General features: G+C 38.7%; 1 protein-coding gene across 1 annotated transcript in view; it reads left to right on the top strand.

Annotated features, from left to right (window-relative positions):
• ntm (neurotrimin) overlaps positions 1 to 16,284 on the top strand; it is a 358,272-nt gene that overhangs the window by 91,228 nt on the left and 250,760 nt on the right. The window lies entirely within an intron of this gene.

The raw sequence follows: 16,284 nt of genomic DNA, 5'->3' as shown, positions 1-16,284 counted from the left end.
CTTTAATCCTCAGGTTTTGAAGATTACACAAATATAGCACAAATCCTAACCCTCCTACAGAGTCACAAGTGGAAAAACATGACATAAAACATTACATATAACACAGCAGGCGTTTTTTTTGCCTCGTAATAACTTCATTTTTATTTAATACATTCACATATATGTAAATATACATGCACACACATATATACAAAACAGAAGGCGTTAAGATAAGCCAGAGCTGCTGCTTGGCTAACATGCTGCTCAAGCTATGCCTCCTGTTTTGTGGTTTTTCCTTCCTTTTAATTAACCTCTTGTATGTCATTTACAGGCAAAACAAAAGGTTCAGCTAAATGTTTTCTGCATCTCTAGGTCTTAGCTTAAATCTTAAATCTAGGGCACCACTGCTATTACTTTTCAGTTTTTATAGCAAGCCACATAAAACTCTAGTGTAGTGACTGCAGTGCCACAGATAGAGAAAAGCATAAGTGCTTATCAGCAGCAAGCTTCACCCTCCACCCCTGTCAGTCCAGAGGCACACACATCACAAATAAGCTATGAAAACACATCTTTTCCCACTTTCATAAGCAGCGGTCTGGGTGAAAGATGCCATAATTCAAATACAGAAAATACAGCATTGTAAGTTGTCCTTTTAAATGCAGTCCAGTGATTTCTTATTCTAATCGTTGTCATTCATTGTTCTTAAAAAAGTTTCTCAGAATCATGTAATCTCAATGAAATACTGTGAGGAACAAAACAAAGTTTCTTGGCACAAGGCATGCATTGTTCCTGGGTCCACATGTAGAACCAACAGCACACAGTAATGGATTCAACGGCGAACAACGCATATGTATCATCTATTCCCTCAGGGGTATGCTGGCTCTGCCATTTGGACAAAAACACTTCTTACAGGGTCTGTATCAAAGGGTTTCAGTAGGTGTGGGGCAGTTTTCAAATGTAACCAATCATTCCAGCTTGACTGTATGAGACAGAAATTGCATTTGAGGAAATATTCATGGTCTTCTTTAGAAATCGTCAGGGAAGTGGGTCAGGGCCTCTGTAAAATCATAGACTCCTATGAAAGTTAAAATGATTATATGGCTGTGGTTTGGAATGGAATAGAATACCGTAAAAGGAATTTTCCCTTTTTTTATTTTCTATACATGTCAGGCTCAACGTCTCGTATCTGTTTTTATACCTGTGGCGTGTGGTGACTTTTACAGAAATACAAGTACAGGTGAAAGGGTTGAATGCTGTATAACATTGTTAACTGTAAATATCTATAAGTGTAATAAAAATATGAATTAAAAATGAAGGTGATCAAAATAGCTCGTTCAACTTTGCACATTTGGTCAACCAAGTGGTTTCTCAGTCTGTTTTATTAAAACCAGATTTGACATCTCCATTACTAGAAAGAGAGAGCATATTTCTCATACACTGGCTTCTCTTCATTGGCTCCCTGTTAATTCCAGAATCAATTTTAAAATCATTCTTCTCCTACAAGGTCTTGAATAATCTACTTTTCTGTGACTCTCATAATGTGTGCAATAACATCGGTGACAGTTGCTGATATATTTTAGGCTGTGACTTTCTTTTCAGATAAGCATGTCACATTGTTATAAAAGTACAAAAAGTAATCATTGTATTAGTTATTCAAATTAGTATTTTGTCAATTCAAGCCAACTCAAATTAAGTTAGTTAATTAAGGACTCGACAGGATGGTGCTGATTGTAATGACACACTCACTCATTGCTACTTGCTGCCACTTTGGTCAATTCTGTCAGCGCTTGATTTATGCTTCAGAAGAAAAAGATCTAACAAAGTATCTGTATTTTGTGATACCAGAGCAGTACCATACATTAGGGTGGGTGTTATCACTATATCATTAGACTGGTAAATCCACCTATACTTATATAGCAACTCTCTACTGAAAGACGCACATATTGGGGTCTTCCTGTCAGGCAATCAACAATCCAGGAGAACAGAGAAGTATCCACCTGCATTGCTGTTAGCTTATCACCCAGGAGGGTCGGCCTGATGGTGTTGAATGCACTGGAAAAGTCAAAAAACATGACCCTCACAGTACTCCCCGGCTGGTCCAGATGGGTGTAGACACAATTGAGCAGGTAAATGATGGCGTCCTCAGTTCCGAGACGGGGCTGGTAAGCAAATTGAAGATGATCCTGATGTGGTCTGACTATGGGTCAGAGCTGGTCCAGGATAAGTCATTCCAGGGTCTTTATGATATGGGAAGTCAGTGCCACAGGCCTGTAATCCTGGGAACCACTGAGACATGGTGTCTTTGGTACAGGGAAAAGCCATGATGTCTTCCATAGCACTGGAACCCTCTGCAGACTCAGACTCCACATTAACAGCTTATGAAAGAGTTCACAAAGTGGAAGGGCACAGGCCTTGAGGATGCAGGGACTCACTCCGTCTGGTCCAGCAGACTTGCCTGAGTGAAGTCTCCTCATCTACCTCTGAACCTGATCTTGAGTGAAAGTGATGGGTGGGGGAGGGATGTCAGGACTCTCACCAGAGGCAAAAAAAGAGCGAGACAGAGAGGGTGAGAGAAAGAAAAAAAACCCTGCACGGTTCCCAATAAGGAGCCAGCTCGCATGTTCACTTCAAAGATCCGGCTCTAAGAGCCGTTTCGTTCGCAACCGACACATCACTACTCTACAGCACAGAGTACTGATTTTTGATGAAAAATAAATCTGTTTTAATATCATAATAATTGTTGTTTAAAAAACAGTGTAGTTAGGTTTAAGCTGAATGGTGAAAAAAATACAATTTTGCATTACCATCATATACATGTTGTAAATTATTACTAATAAATATAGAAATATATGATTACTGACAATCTTTTTAAAAGTAACAATTATAATTTCAAAGAAAAATATGAAAAACAGTGAAGAAATAGCAGTTTTCTTCTTATTGTATGGTAACATGTTTGAAAACGATACAGTACTGTTTTACCATTTTAATCCACCTCTGTCTGTCTATATAGGCCTTTTCTTGTGCATTAAATGATGCCCCTAATTCACTGTGAAGCTAGTGCATTTCAATGTGTGACTCATGCTGCATGTTACAGTCACACTGTGCATATTGATTAATTTAATGCAGGGCTTGTGCACATAGCTGAGAAGCATTTAAAGTGTTTAACAGTGTCCAATAAATGACAGTCACTTCCCTTTGCTTTGAAGTATATTCAGTCATATAGAATTTGTTTGTGTCACTTCTGCCCAGAGTTTATGACAGCTGCCTGTCCCAATCGCTCAGTGACGACTTTTACAAAAACAACTGCTACAAGATTATTCGAAGTCACGTTCTCACTGTCTCACACACACATAAATTATCTACTCTGTACAAGATAGTATGGACTTGATTATATAGATGACCATTTAGATGTAGTGACATTTAGTATCACTACTAAGAAGTTATGCCTGATCCAGTCATTAAGGACAGTATTATATTTATATCAAACTTCGTGTGTCTGTATTAGGGGTGGGCAGTATAAACGGTATACGGTAGAAACAATATGAATTTGGCCAACGGTAGAGATATTAGCTGTGTCCAAATTCATGGGCTGCATCCTCCTGAGGACCCGGCCTTCGCGGTCTACGTGGGCCGGGTCCTCAGAAGGTCAGGTAGGCCGGAAGTAAACGGCTGGGGAAATTAGACGGTCTATTAGCGTCACTGCTGTCTCGGTGGAGTTTAATAAACTCGGCCGTCTGCTCCTTGCTATCTAAAATATAACAGGACACTGGCATAAATTCTCGACCATCTCACACTTCTGTTTAATCAGTTTTCTGTTTGACGTTTATTCAGCTGTGTAAAATCCAAGGAAGAACCCGCCCGTGCGATTAATAAAGTTTTATTTTATCTAATCTAATAACTTTAATCTCAGCAAAACCGATTTACTCACGAACAAATAAAACACTGAAAAAAAGACAAACAATAACATTTTTAGGTTATCTAAGTGACTTATTACGTTTAACCTGAGTAGCAAAAGTCCGCAGTGATCTGAAAATGATGTGCCGGGAGTTGTGCCGTTCTCGGTGGCTTCAGTGACCCTCGAGCTCTCGGCTAGCTATCAAGCTGGTGGGTAACAGACATCTCAGAAAACGTCTAAGCACTTTTGCAAATATGCAATATCTTGATAAACCAAGCAGATATTTGAAGTTTACACACCCACTATCTCACCTGAAAATATGTTAAAGGTTTATTTTGTGACCCAGAAAGACTAGTAAGAGTAATTTTAAAACTTAGTAGTAGTCCGCCATTGCCGGAAACTGGAGTTTGGCTGGGCCGCTCTATGAATTCTGGGATATGGTGGGCCACGAAGGACACACCCGACCCATCCTTCAAATTCGGGGAAAAGGAGGACGCATTTGTCGGTTGCATTCGGAGGAGTCTACGAATTTGGACAGCCTTCGGCGCGTCGCTGTGACATGATCGGTCTACAAATGCGTCCTCAGGAGGATACAACCCATGAATTTGGACACAGCTTTTGACTATACCGCTCTGCCGCAATAGCGCATGTTGATGGTGTCATCAAGCTGCGCCTGTTTTGGTCGAAAGCATCGCAGCGGCTGCAAGCAATATCATCTGCAAATTGGGTGACAGTAATAGCGAAGAGACAAAGCATGTTTTAGAAAACGAGGAAAGCCAAAAACTGCGCTTCCTCCACTTCCGTACTATTGATTTATTAATGTTGAATTCTCTCGCAGCTGCTCTGTTCCCATGTTGTTGCAGTATACTAATGACTAACCTCGTATTGTGGATGGATTATCTCAGTTGTTGTCCTGACTGAAGTTTGGTCTGTTTACAGCATCCTGCCATGTGATTGCATTTGTCCCTAACCATCAGACCCTCACGTTAAGTTTTATTGAGTGGAAAAAAGTTAGCGTTCATCCTCCAGCTTTACTGTTTATGTTATGCTAACATAGCTGTGCCGCTAGCGATCACGTAAGCATATCATTATATACCAGCTAGTCCAACTTCAGTAACCCTACAAAAGTCATTGCTGTTTAGTTTTCTGTCTTCATTTATGTTGGAAGTGATAGCAGAGCTGTATGTTTTATTTTTTCCCCAGAAACCTCTGTCAGAACAAGCTATATCATGTTTAGGTGGAAACTAGCGAGCTAACTTCCTGCTAACATCTAACTCTGCTCGGTTTTCATGGATGCCTGGATGTTAAACTTAATTGTTACACCTGGTAAAGCAGCAACGCTGACCATTTTATTAAAGATGAAAGAATTTAGACAGTTTTTAACGCTCAGTGATGCCCCAGTGTTTGTTTGACTTTGGGACCTGAACCGGACGGAGTTTTGGACCCAGATTACTCCGTGAGGCTCCTGACTACGGTAGGCGTAATCCATCCAATCCATGCAACAATTCATCAAGCGGTGTGGCTTTGTAGTTTACCAAAGTCGTACTAAAACATTTTTGACAGATTTTTGAGCGCTGTGTTCCACATGAAATCGCTTCGAGGTCAGTTAGCACAACCAGAATTCATACATATGCAGTGTTGGGAAGGTTACTTTTGAAATGTATTCCATTACAGAATACAGAATACATGCCCCAAAATGTATTCTGTAACGTATTCCGTTACGTTACTCAATGAGAGTAACGTATTCTGAATACTTTGGATTACTTAATATATTATCATGCTGTTTACAACTACGTGAATGTACTATTGCTGTGATTTATTACTGTTACTGAAGGTCCGCGGCTAATACGTCAACGTATTAGCCAGAGGTCCCTTTACTACGGTTCGGGTTCGGGTACCGTGTCGGGCTCGTAGCCGAAAACTAGCTTTACTTTGTTGTCTGGGTCGACCTTGCTAGCGAGAGACAGAGAGAGGCGTTGAAAGGCTGCCCCAACGGAACTTATTGTTTCGGAGGAAAACACGAACACAGCGTACAGTCGAGTCTTAATAGCTCACTTACAACTGGGCTCATCAGGCACTCTTCTTGGCTGCAGTGGTTATTATTATATTTACATGCTTCCATGCTTTTTGCTCGATGACAACTCATACTTTTCCTTTTTCTCCGTCCCTCGCTCACAGACACATAACGGGTATGGCAGTCAATTCTCCCTGCAGCACAGACTACACTGCCTATGATGCTACATTCTTTAGAGCTATGCCTGCAGCATTCTGCCTATTAGCTTAGCACAACAACAACAAAAAGCCGCTCTCTCACCCAGGAAACACAGAGAGAGAGAGAGAGCGTCACCCTGTAACCATGGCAACCGTAATGCTGCCGCCTGGAACAGCAGAACATAGCTGTCGAACAAAACCCAAACAGGCCTGACCTGCCACAATATGAAACAGAGAAGTACCGCCGTGTAATCCATTTATTTCAACAAAGTAACTGTATTCTAAATACCACATTTTTAAACGGTAACTGTAACGGAATACAGTTACTCATATTTTGTATTTTAAATACTTAACGGTGGTACATGTATTCCGTTACTCCCCAACACTGTACATATGGCACACCAGATCATAAGGCACACTGTCACGCATTTTTGAGAAAATTAAAGGATTTTAAGTGCACCTTTATAGTGCAAAAATACAGAAGAAAAGAATATATCGCGATATATATCGTTACCGCACATGCGTCAAAGTATACCGCAATATATTTTAGGCCATATCGCCCAGCCCTAGTCTGTATGTGTATTTTGTTCTCTATTCCCATCCCACACCCCAACCCCAAAAGTTGGGTAAACCCTTATGGAAACTGATTCATTTTTAAGATCTGTTGGCCTCACAAAGATCTTAGAAATAACTATAACAGAGAGAGCTCTGTTTGGAGATAAAATTAGTGAAGCAAGGCTGAGATGGTTTGGAAGTATGCCATGGAGGGATAATGGATATGTTGAACAAAGAGTATTGAAAATATAACTACCTCAGGAGGAAAAGAGGAAGATGACAGATAATATTCATGGATGTAGTGAAAAAAGACAAGCAGAACATTGATGTGACAGAGGAGGATGCTATGGTGACTGCTAAAGGGAGCAACTGAATTGATCCCTGCACTGGTTATATACTACAAGTTAAAGTCATGTGGTGAGCATTTGATTTGAGTTGATGCACTGATTGTATATTACTGTATATTAAGGGTGCGCGCGCACACACCCACACAATATTAATAGAGATGTGGTCGGGTTAACAGGGAACGACAGGGAAAAGGAATAAGGGAGGGATTAAGCAGGAGAGGCCAGATGGCACAGGGAGTTCAGATCAGGTCCTGAGCAGCCAGAGATGTGCAGGAGAGTTGAGCAGATGGCAGGATGAGAGACCCCATAAAACCATATTACCACTGGTATTACTGTTGTCATGATCACAGGAACCATACCAGCGATGAAGCTTATTATCTCAATGTTACAGGCTGAAGGACCTAGGGCCGACTGATGGCAGAGTGGGTAGAGTGAAAAGAGAGGTCTAAAATGAGAATATTTATTTGTTTGATCTATTTGACAGGGAGTGCTGAGACAAGGATCTCATCATTCTACAATCATTGGCTTGGGCAGTGTAGTGTAGACTGCTTCAGAGAGCTTCAGACTGTCTTTCTGCTCTAAGAAGTGTGCAAATGAAAATGAAAGTGCCTTTGTGAGAAAGCCAGGGGTGCTATGTGAGTGGGATGTGAGAAACAGATTTGATCCATAAGTTTCACACTGATCAGAGACTTTGACATGACATGTGATGTTTTCAAAGTAAAACTGAATCTCAGCCTATTAATATAATACTCAATTCTTATTTCTTTTTCCCTATTAGTCAATCTGGAATTATCTGGAATTAAAGCTATAAAGTTCCCTCCTCATAACATGTTAATCTTAAACCTGGGGCTTCTGGTGCTGTTTATATCACTGCAAGCATGTGGGGTGATGTGTGACAATTATTACTGTCATAGTTTGGGGTTGTTTTCTCTTTTTAAGTTTCTAGGAGCAGGTATATACAAATACAAGATGAGCGCACATCTTGCAGAATGTAAGTTGCACTTCCCCAAATAGGAATTTGTAGATCTGGATCTTTTCCGCCATGTTTTTCGGACTAAATTATTAATAGGGACAAAAATGCTTTGCAAGTGGTTTAGTATTAAGAAAAACTATCTTTGATATGATTCCATGGGGAACATTCCCAAAGGTAAATTGATATACTTACGGGACACTATACATAGCAAAACTTGTGCTTTTATGTGGACATGGCCTCATTGTATTTGCAGATTATCCAATTTGTCCCTTATCCATATAGCCCAAGCTTTTGCATTTTAGCTTCGAAGTGGTAGTGTCATGGTCCTTGGTCTGTTACCCAGTGTTTTTGGTTGTGTACTTTTACATTTGATAGTTTTATGTATTATGACTGTTGTTTTGGATTTCTTCCAGGGTTTTGCTGTGTTCCCTCTGTTTGGTGTCATCCCTGCTTGTGTATCCCCTTTAGTGTAGTAAGGTCTCTGTGTTTAGTCCGCGTCTCTGAGTCTGTGTCATTACGTGTATGTGTTTCTTGTTTTACTTTGAAGGTCTCTGTCTGATGCCGTACAAGCCAAAATTCATTCTTTCACTCTCACATACATACATTCTTCTTTCACACACATATACTTTCACTCTCACATACATATATTGTCACTCTCACATACATATATTCTTCTTTCAGGCACATGTATTGTCACTCTTACATACATACATATATTTTCACTCTCACATACATATATTCTTCTTTCAGGCACATGTATTGTCACTCTCACATACATACATATATTTTCACTCTCACATACATCCATTAATCTTCCTTTCACACACATGTATTCTATTTTTCTTAATGCTACATATTTTTATGTGGACATATATTTATTCTCCTTGCAGGTGCAGCCCTTTCTAGTCATATATATATACAATCCCAGTGTTTATCCTTTACCCTTGCATACATACACTCTGACATTCACATCTGCATTTCCTATAACAGGGAGTTCATCCTTTAAGCAGGAAGTCATTCTTAAACCAGGAAATGTAATACACTTGGAGAACTTACTTGACATACCCAGACCTAAACCAGAAGAACCAAGCAATGAAGCTGTTCAAAGTCATCCTGCTTTCTTTGCTAGTATTGCAGTTAATTTGTCAAGTAAGTAGTAATGAAAATGACATTAGAACTTTTTTAAATAATGTATTAGAATGTTTGGAACAAATTCAAAGAGAAGCTACAGATTCTTTTGTTCGTCAGAGGCTCCATAGAGAACTTGGTGATCACATTCAAACCTTATCTGGAATTTTGTCCATCTCAAGATTTGTTGACAATGCAAGAAATAGAGAAGCAGTGAATACATTACAGTCCTTAAATGGATGGCTAAATTTTTTACTGACTGCTTATGAAACCAGACAAGACATATAGATGGAAACCACAAACTTGTGAGATGGAGGATGGTGTTCCATGGCTGTGTGGATGGTTTCAGTAGAACCATCATCTACCTTGCGTGTTTAGATAACAACAGGGCATCAAGTGTTTTGTCAGTGTTCATGGTTGGTGTTCAGAACTTTGGAATGCCACCCAGAGTGAGATGTGATCATGGACTAGAAAACACTGGTGTTGCCCGTTTCATGCTTTACAGGCAAGGACTGAACAGGCATAGTGTTATCACTGGCAGGTCTGTGCATAATCAAAGAATTGAGCGATTATGGGCAGAATTAAATCGAGTGGTCTCATATCATTTTGTTAATCTTTTCAATTTTATGGAGGAACATGGTGTATTAGATTCACTTAATGAGGTCCATTTATTTTGTCTTCATTATATATATTTGCCACGTATTGAAAGAGCTGCCACAGAATTTCAGAACCAGTGGAATAACCATGGACTTTCAACACAAGGAGGGCAAACCCTTCTTCAGTTGTGGCAAAGGGGCATTATCAACAATGCAGGAATACATAACCCAAATATGAATGGTATTTGTGAAAATGACTTTGGTATTGATGAATGCAGACCACTGCCAGAGCTGGAGACAAACAATAATGTCGATGTTCCATCAATTAACATTTCCATCAGTGACACCATGATGGTTACACTTCAACTTTGATCCATTCGACCTTTGATCCATTTGAAGATGATGGCAATAACAGTATAGATTTATTTTGCAACCTCGTTCGTTTTCTTGAGAGACAATCCTAAAATATCAATAAGGCCTCTGGAGAAATTCCATTTACTGTAATTGTGGTTGTGCAGCTTAAAAAAAATACAGTGCCAAGACTGTTGTTAGTTCAGTATTATTAGAAGTTTAGTCACAGCTTTAAATATCAAGAATGCTACTATCAACCTTTACATGCATGTTGACGGTTTGTATACAATTTTAAAGAATTTATGAGTTGTATTATGTGAGTGTGTTGAGATTTTACAACCATGTTTTGTTTTAAAACACCTTGTTAAAAGAAAAAAATAATTTGTGCAACCACATTCTATTGAGGTTTTTGGTAATCACAATCACCAGATGTATTGTCTTTGAACAAGATGACTCAAACTGATAACATTAACATTAATACAGTCAGTAAATACATCAAACATGGATCACTGATCAAATAGAATAGAAGTGTCAGATAAACAATATTAAAGAACACCAGAGAATAAAAGCAACAAACAAGTACAAAGCTAGAAAACAAAAATAATCACAATGCACATAAATTAATGCAATGAAAAAAAAAACTGAATTGAATTATGTTAGTCCTTATAACTATTGTATACTTGTAGAAAGGTACCCTGACAAGCAAAAAGACTTGAAGCAAATTAACATTTGTTAAAAGGTCAATGCAAAAACAGAGCCTCCAATCACAAAATAGGTGGGTGAAATATGAAATATGGCAACATAAAGTAAATTCAGCTTGGTCTCAAGTGTGTTAGTTGGTGTTTTAGGTGGAACATTTTTTGTTTGATGTCTGGGAAAGAAAATGCAATGATATTCACCCCCCCCCCCCCCCCCCCATTAGAATTACTTAATGATTGACACTCATTAATTTAACTGAGTGCAAAGCTCAGTTTAGCATACTAACCTGACCAGAAATTAAGCTATTCCAAAACCATGTGTATTACCTAATGCAAAGTCCATATTCTCCTGAAAGTCTTTGTAAGAGGTATGAAGTGGTAACTTTAAACAATTGATGCACGTGTTTGCAATGGGTAGTTTAAACATGGTTTGTGCATCAGGCTCTTGGTGAAGAAATTCAATGGACGGTTGTGGAGAGAAGCCAATTGGTGGAACAGTGTTGGCTCCAGTGGCGAAGGCAAAAATTGTCCCCAGCTTCTGCATTCTGTCTTGATCTAAAGGAAAAGCAATACTGTCAAAAATGGCATTAAAGACAAAAAACACAGCAAGCATTTCTACTTTTAACTGATTCAATGAAAATTCAATTCAATTCAATTCAATTTTATTTGTCAAGTGTTCTCTGTCTGTGAGGTGCCCACACTTGAAAAAGACCAGACTTTGAATTTCACTCACATTTATTTTGATAGCTGATAGGTAGCTAGGTAGGTAGATGAAAAACCTTTCAACACAAAACAAAGAACATTTCATTAATCATTCAGGTAAATTAAATGCATTATACAGAATACAAATGAAATAACAAAAATATACACACTTCAGTAAAGCCATTTAACATAGCTAATGCAAAATACTTTTGTCTAGACTATCATTTAACCCAGTTTAAGTTAGTTTTACATTCATTGGTTTTTTAATTACAGAGCTGAGTAATTTCAAACAAGGAAGATGGAATAAACTGGTTCTTAAATACACAAAATGTGTCTACCATACATTTACACTTTTTATAAACAATTAAATTTTCAAAGTATACATTTTAGAGTTTGCAAATGTTTTAATAGAGGCCCTTAACCAAGGATTTTCTTTTACAAAGAATTATTTTCCTTAAATTAAACCAAACATATTTACACTAGTTTTAACCAAGGATTTGGGGTAACTATTTTTAGTATTAATTAACATAAATGTGTGGGAAACACTATCTACATAGACAATTTATTCAAACTTAAACATTAATTTTAATATCAATATACTTTTTTAAACTTAAATGCAGTAACTACTTCCCAAACATAAATACATCTCCACAATTGAGCTTCCATAGTTCGCCAAATCAGTAGCGCCAAATCACAACAAAAGTCACCTCAAGGCCAAAGATGCACTGCATTATAAATTGAACACACAATGCTTAAAACGCTAAATTTACCTTCTGCATCTGTTAGGTAGGCTCTCCAGAAACTAATGACAACTGCTTCAGCATGCCTTTTATTGCTCCCAGCTGGAGAAAGGCGGATGGTAAAGAGGTTGTCAAGAAAGTCAGCTGTAAACACTGAAGGTGACCAGCATAGAAGGGTGTGAAAACTCTCTGGGTGGAAGAAAGAAAAAAAAATATATATAAATATATATATATATATATATATATATATATATATATATATATATATATATATATCATGTGTCAACTCCCCAATGAGACATGTACAAGAATGTTGCACATTCTCTCTAAAACAATCTCCAGGGTTTCCCACTTGGAGCAGCCATACTCCAACCTGTAACCCTGTGTAAAAACATTAGTCAGCAGTTACATGTTAAGCTTGTTCAACTCCCAGCTCCGCCTGGAGCCTGTATCCTGCAAGACAAATCTGTTAAATCAAACTTCACATTTGCAACCAACTGTAGATCATAAGAGTAATAAAGTATTCAGCATAAAAGACAAGTATCATGTGCAGGTTTTCTCCAATCATTAAATCACTATTATTGCCATAATTTGTCCCAAATCATGAATCATCCCAACAGGCACGTGCAGGGGGGGGGCTAGAGGAGCTTGAGCACCCCCTTCTTTTTTTTTTAATGTGTGTGTGCGTGCGGAGTCCTGTCTGTTCCCCTCAACAATAATATTTAACTATTAATCACAGTTTTGCTAAATAAAAGGATCTGGCTTGCATCAGTCACATGATCACATTTAACCAATGATGGCCCTTGACGGCAGAACGCGCTGGTTACGAGCTGGGAACGAGCTCACAAAGAGCACGCGCATTTTTTGCGGTCCGGAGCTGTAGGAGAAACACAAATTAACTCAGAGACACAGACTGATGCGACAAAACCAGTAAGTAGGTGTACGGCGTACACTGTAGTGTATAGCACACAGGAGTATTAGCTTATTACGTACACGTTGGTAAGTTGTGTTGTGGCAACTGACGAACTGAAACAAATGAGCGTGCTGTGTGTGCAACAGCGCGACAAACATTACCTGCCCTTTTATTAACTGCACATGTAGTGCTGGTCATAGCTGCTGGCTACCTGGGTAAGGCTGTCATGGGTCTGTAGCTCTGTCACCGTTTTAGGGAACATATTTAGTTTTAAAGTAAGTTTCCGGGCTTTTCCTGCCTTTCTGGAGGGATTATATTTCACTAAAAAATGATCTAATTATGCATTATTATAATTATAATATATTAAAAAACACATGCTGTATTTTAAAGAACATACATTAAGAAGCAGATTATATTAGATTTATATTTTAAATAAGACAAAATTTGGATTTTACAGCAGTAAAATGATTGTATCTCTACAGTTTAAAAATGTAATAAGCTTTGCCCCTGCACAGAGTGGATAGTGAAACAAATGGAATCATCATAATGACATTATTTCATATTTATTACTTACCCCTCCTTATTGCTTTATTATTGTAGCTCTAGTAATAAATAGTAATGTAAGGATTCTGGATCAGCACCGTGATGCCCATAGTATATACAGTATTCTGAAGAAGGTCTAAAATGTCCCTGTGTGTGCGTGCATGTGTTTGTTTTATGTATGTGGATTTTTTTAAAATTATTACTCATGATATAACATTGTCCAGACATGCCTGGTAAGGACATGAGGAGGAAACAGTAGGAGCTGTGTGAGGCTACTAAAGGCAGTGCTATAACATTTTTCTGTCATCATTTTATTATAGATTAAGTGCAAGAGTTATTAGGTGTGGATAATTAGATTATAGTTTATTGCAATAACAAGTTGTGCCTTGTTCTCAGATAGACAGCAAGTGGAGAGTGATATATGAAATGATGGGATGGAAGGAAGAAGAGAAGCAAAGAGTGATTCACAGGCAGAGCCTAAATTATTTCTAAAAAATTTTTGTTGCCTTATGGTTCCAAGCGCTGTCACCAATCTTTACATTTTGTTATTATCTCATGATAGTTGTTTAATCAGCTACCATCTCTCCTATGGACTTTTTAATGTCTACAGTCTCAGATCAACACAGCCCTGCCCTTCCCATATTAGATTCTTGATGAATGTGTGTTGTTGTTATTCAGCCTGGTTCAATGTGCCCCTTTTTAACTTTGAGCACCCGCCCCTTTAAACCTCTCTGCACGGCCCTGCATCCCAATTTATTCCACAATTTAATTGGTGACTTTCCTTAAGCAATGTCACTGCACTCATTTTATTACTATGAGCTCAATAGTGGCCAGCTAGTGAGCCCTATATTAAACTTTTCCATAAACACTGCATCTCTTATTTGTTTTCTCGTGTCACTTGTCTGTTTTCTGCTGAATCCTCTACATGCACTCTTAGAAAAAACAAACATTAGGAGCCCACATGGACAATCCTGGTGGTCAGGCGCAGGTCGACAGGTTCCAGAGGTGCCGTAAAAGGCCATAAAGTTAAGCCTGTTGTAAAAGGAGTGACACTGGTTTCAACACAGTATATGTCTCACACTATATTCACTTCTCCCCTGTAGTATTCAACATTTTCCCAAGAGCACAGTGTAATAGCATCATCAATTCTGTAGTAGAGAAACAAACATCAACCAATTGTTCTGTTATAAATCACATCATCAAATCACATGAAGAACTATAATACTGTAGAAAAGAGAATGCAAATGTTAGCGCTGCGCAGGTGTATACACACTTTCTCACAGTAACTTCTGTGAGCAACACAAGCCCATGAATAACACACCCCTGGTAGATTCACAAACACAGAAAGTGGCATTTAAAAGTTAAATTGGTACGGCCAAAGCTCACGCAACCTCAGATGTTGCTGTCATCTTTCTGCTCCTGTAAAAAGAAACACATAAATTCATATCAGGCACAGCTAAACCCCAAATGCTTACAGGTTACCATCGGCAACCACGCTGTGTGTTCTACAAATACCCTCTTTGGATGTGTGCCACTTTATGTATTATTTTGTGCTTCCTCTAGTACATATCATGTGCATGTGTGGTATTGTCTTTCCATTTTCTCTAACAGTACACTTGCATACCTCAGTGCTTGTCTTCCTCCCCCTTTTGTGGTGGTCTGGACACTGTCAATCCTCCACTTCCACTACCCAATTTGATTCCCCGCACTAAAACAACAGCATTCGTCTGTGTCCTAACCTGCTCCTTCTTTCACGTTGGTCTCCTCTCCCACTTTGCAGTCTAATGGCAGTCAGTTCTCTTCAGCTCTTGTCCCGTGTATCTCTTTGTCCCACTGTCTCTTTCATTGCCATCTTGCTCCAAACACGGCAACTGTCAAACTCAGACAGTCTTCTCAAAGGTCCTTCATACACAGTGAAGTTGCAGCTTGCTGAAAACGCATCTCCATCCATCCAATCTAGATGGTGGATCTTCTCTTTCTGATGCCGTTTGCCCATAGCGCTGCTGGACCTCTCTGCTCAGGACTCTGGTATTGTCTCTTGGACTGCTGTCCACTGTTGATGTTCATGGCTGTGCTTCTGGAACTGCACTCTGTGTCTTCAGGGAGAGATTAGCTTTCTTTGAGCTTGCTTGTTCAGGATGAGGACGGGAAGCTGCAAAACAATTCAGCCAAAAAATTCTGGCTGGGTGTTTCTATTTTTTTTGTTTCTAATAACTTTAACCTATAATTTTCTTCCGACTGCTGCCCGTGGAGAATTGATCCAGGTCGGTTCCCCACCTGTAATCGACAGACTGAGAGACTTTCATTATTCACTGTGACTGCATATGTTTTCATCACTCCTAAAGCAACACATCTCTACTTATTTTGTTTTGAACTCTACTGACTTTAAACCCCAAATATGAAATTTTTATTTGTTCTTAACCACAAACACAAAAAATCTTCTTGATGTTGTTATTAATTATTTTTATCCACAACACTCCAAATTTTGTTTTCGTTTTGTGTCCAGCGGGGGAAGAAGGTGACCTGTAGTGTCACTGCTTCCCCCAGTTGGAGACAATTTCCCACTCACACTTCCACACTTTTTATTTTCTTTGTTTTCATCATTTTTTTCTCTCTTTTTTTTCTTTTATTACCCCATTGTTTTACACCCACA

This window comes from Neolamprologus brichardi, chromosome 10, assembly GCF_056152115.1.
Source record: "Neolamprologus brichardi isolate AB-2024 chromosome 10, ASM5615211v1, whole genome shotgun sequence".
Taxonomy (NCBI): Eukaryota; Metazoa; Chordata; class Actinopteri; order Cichliformes; family Cichlidae; genus Neolamprologus; species Neolamprologus brichardi.
This window is presented reverse-complemented; position numbering and strand designations above follow the sequence as displayed.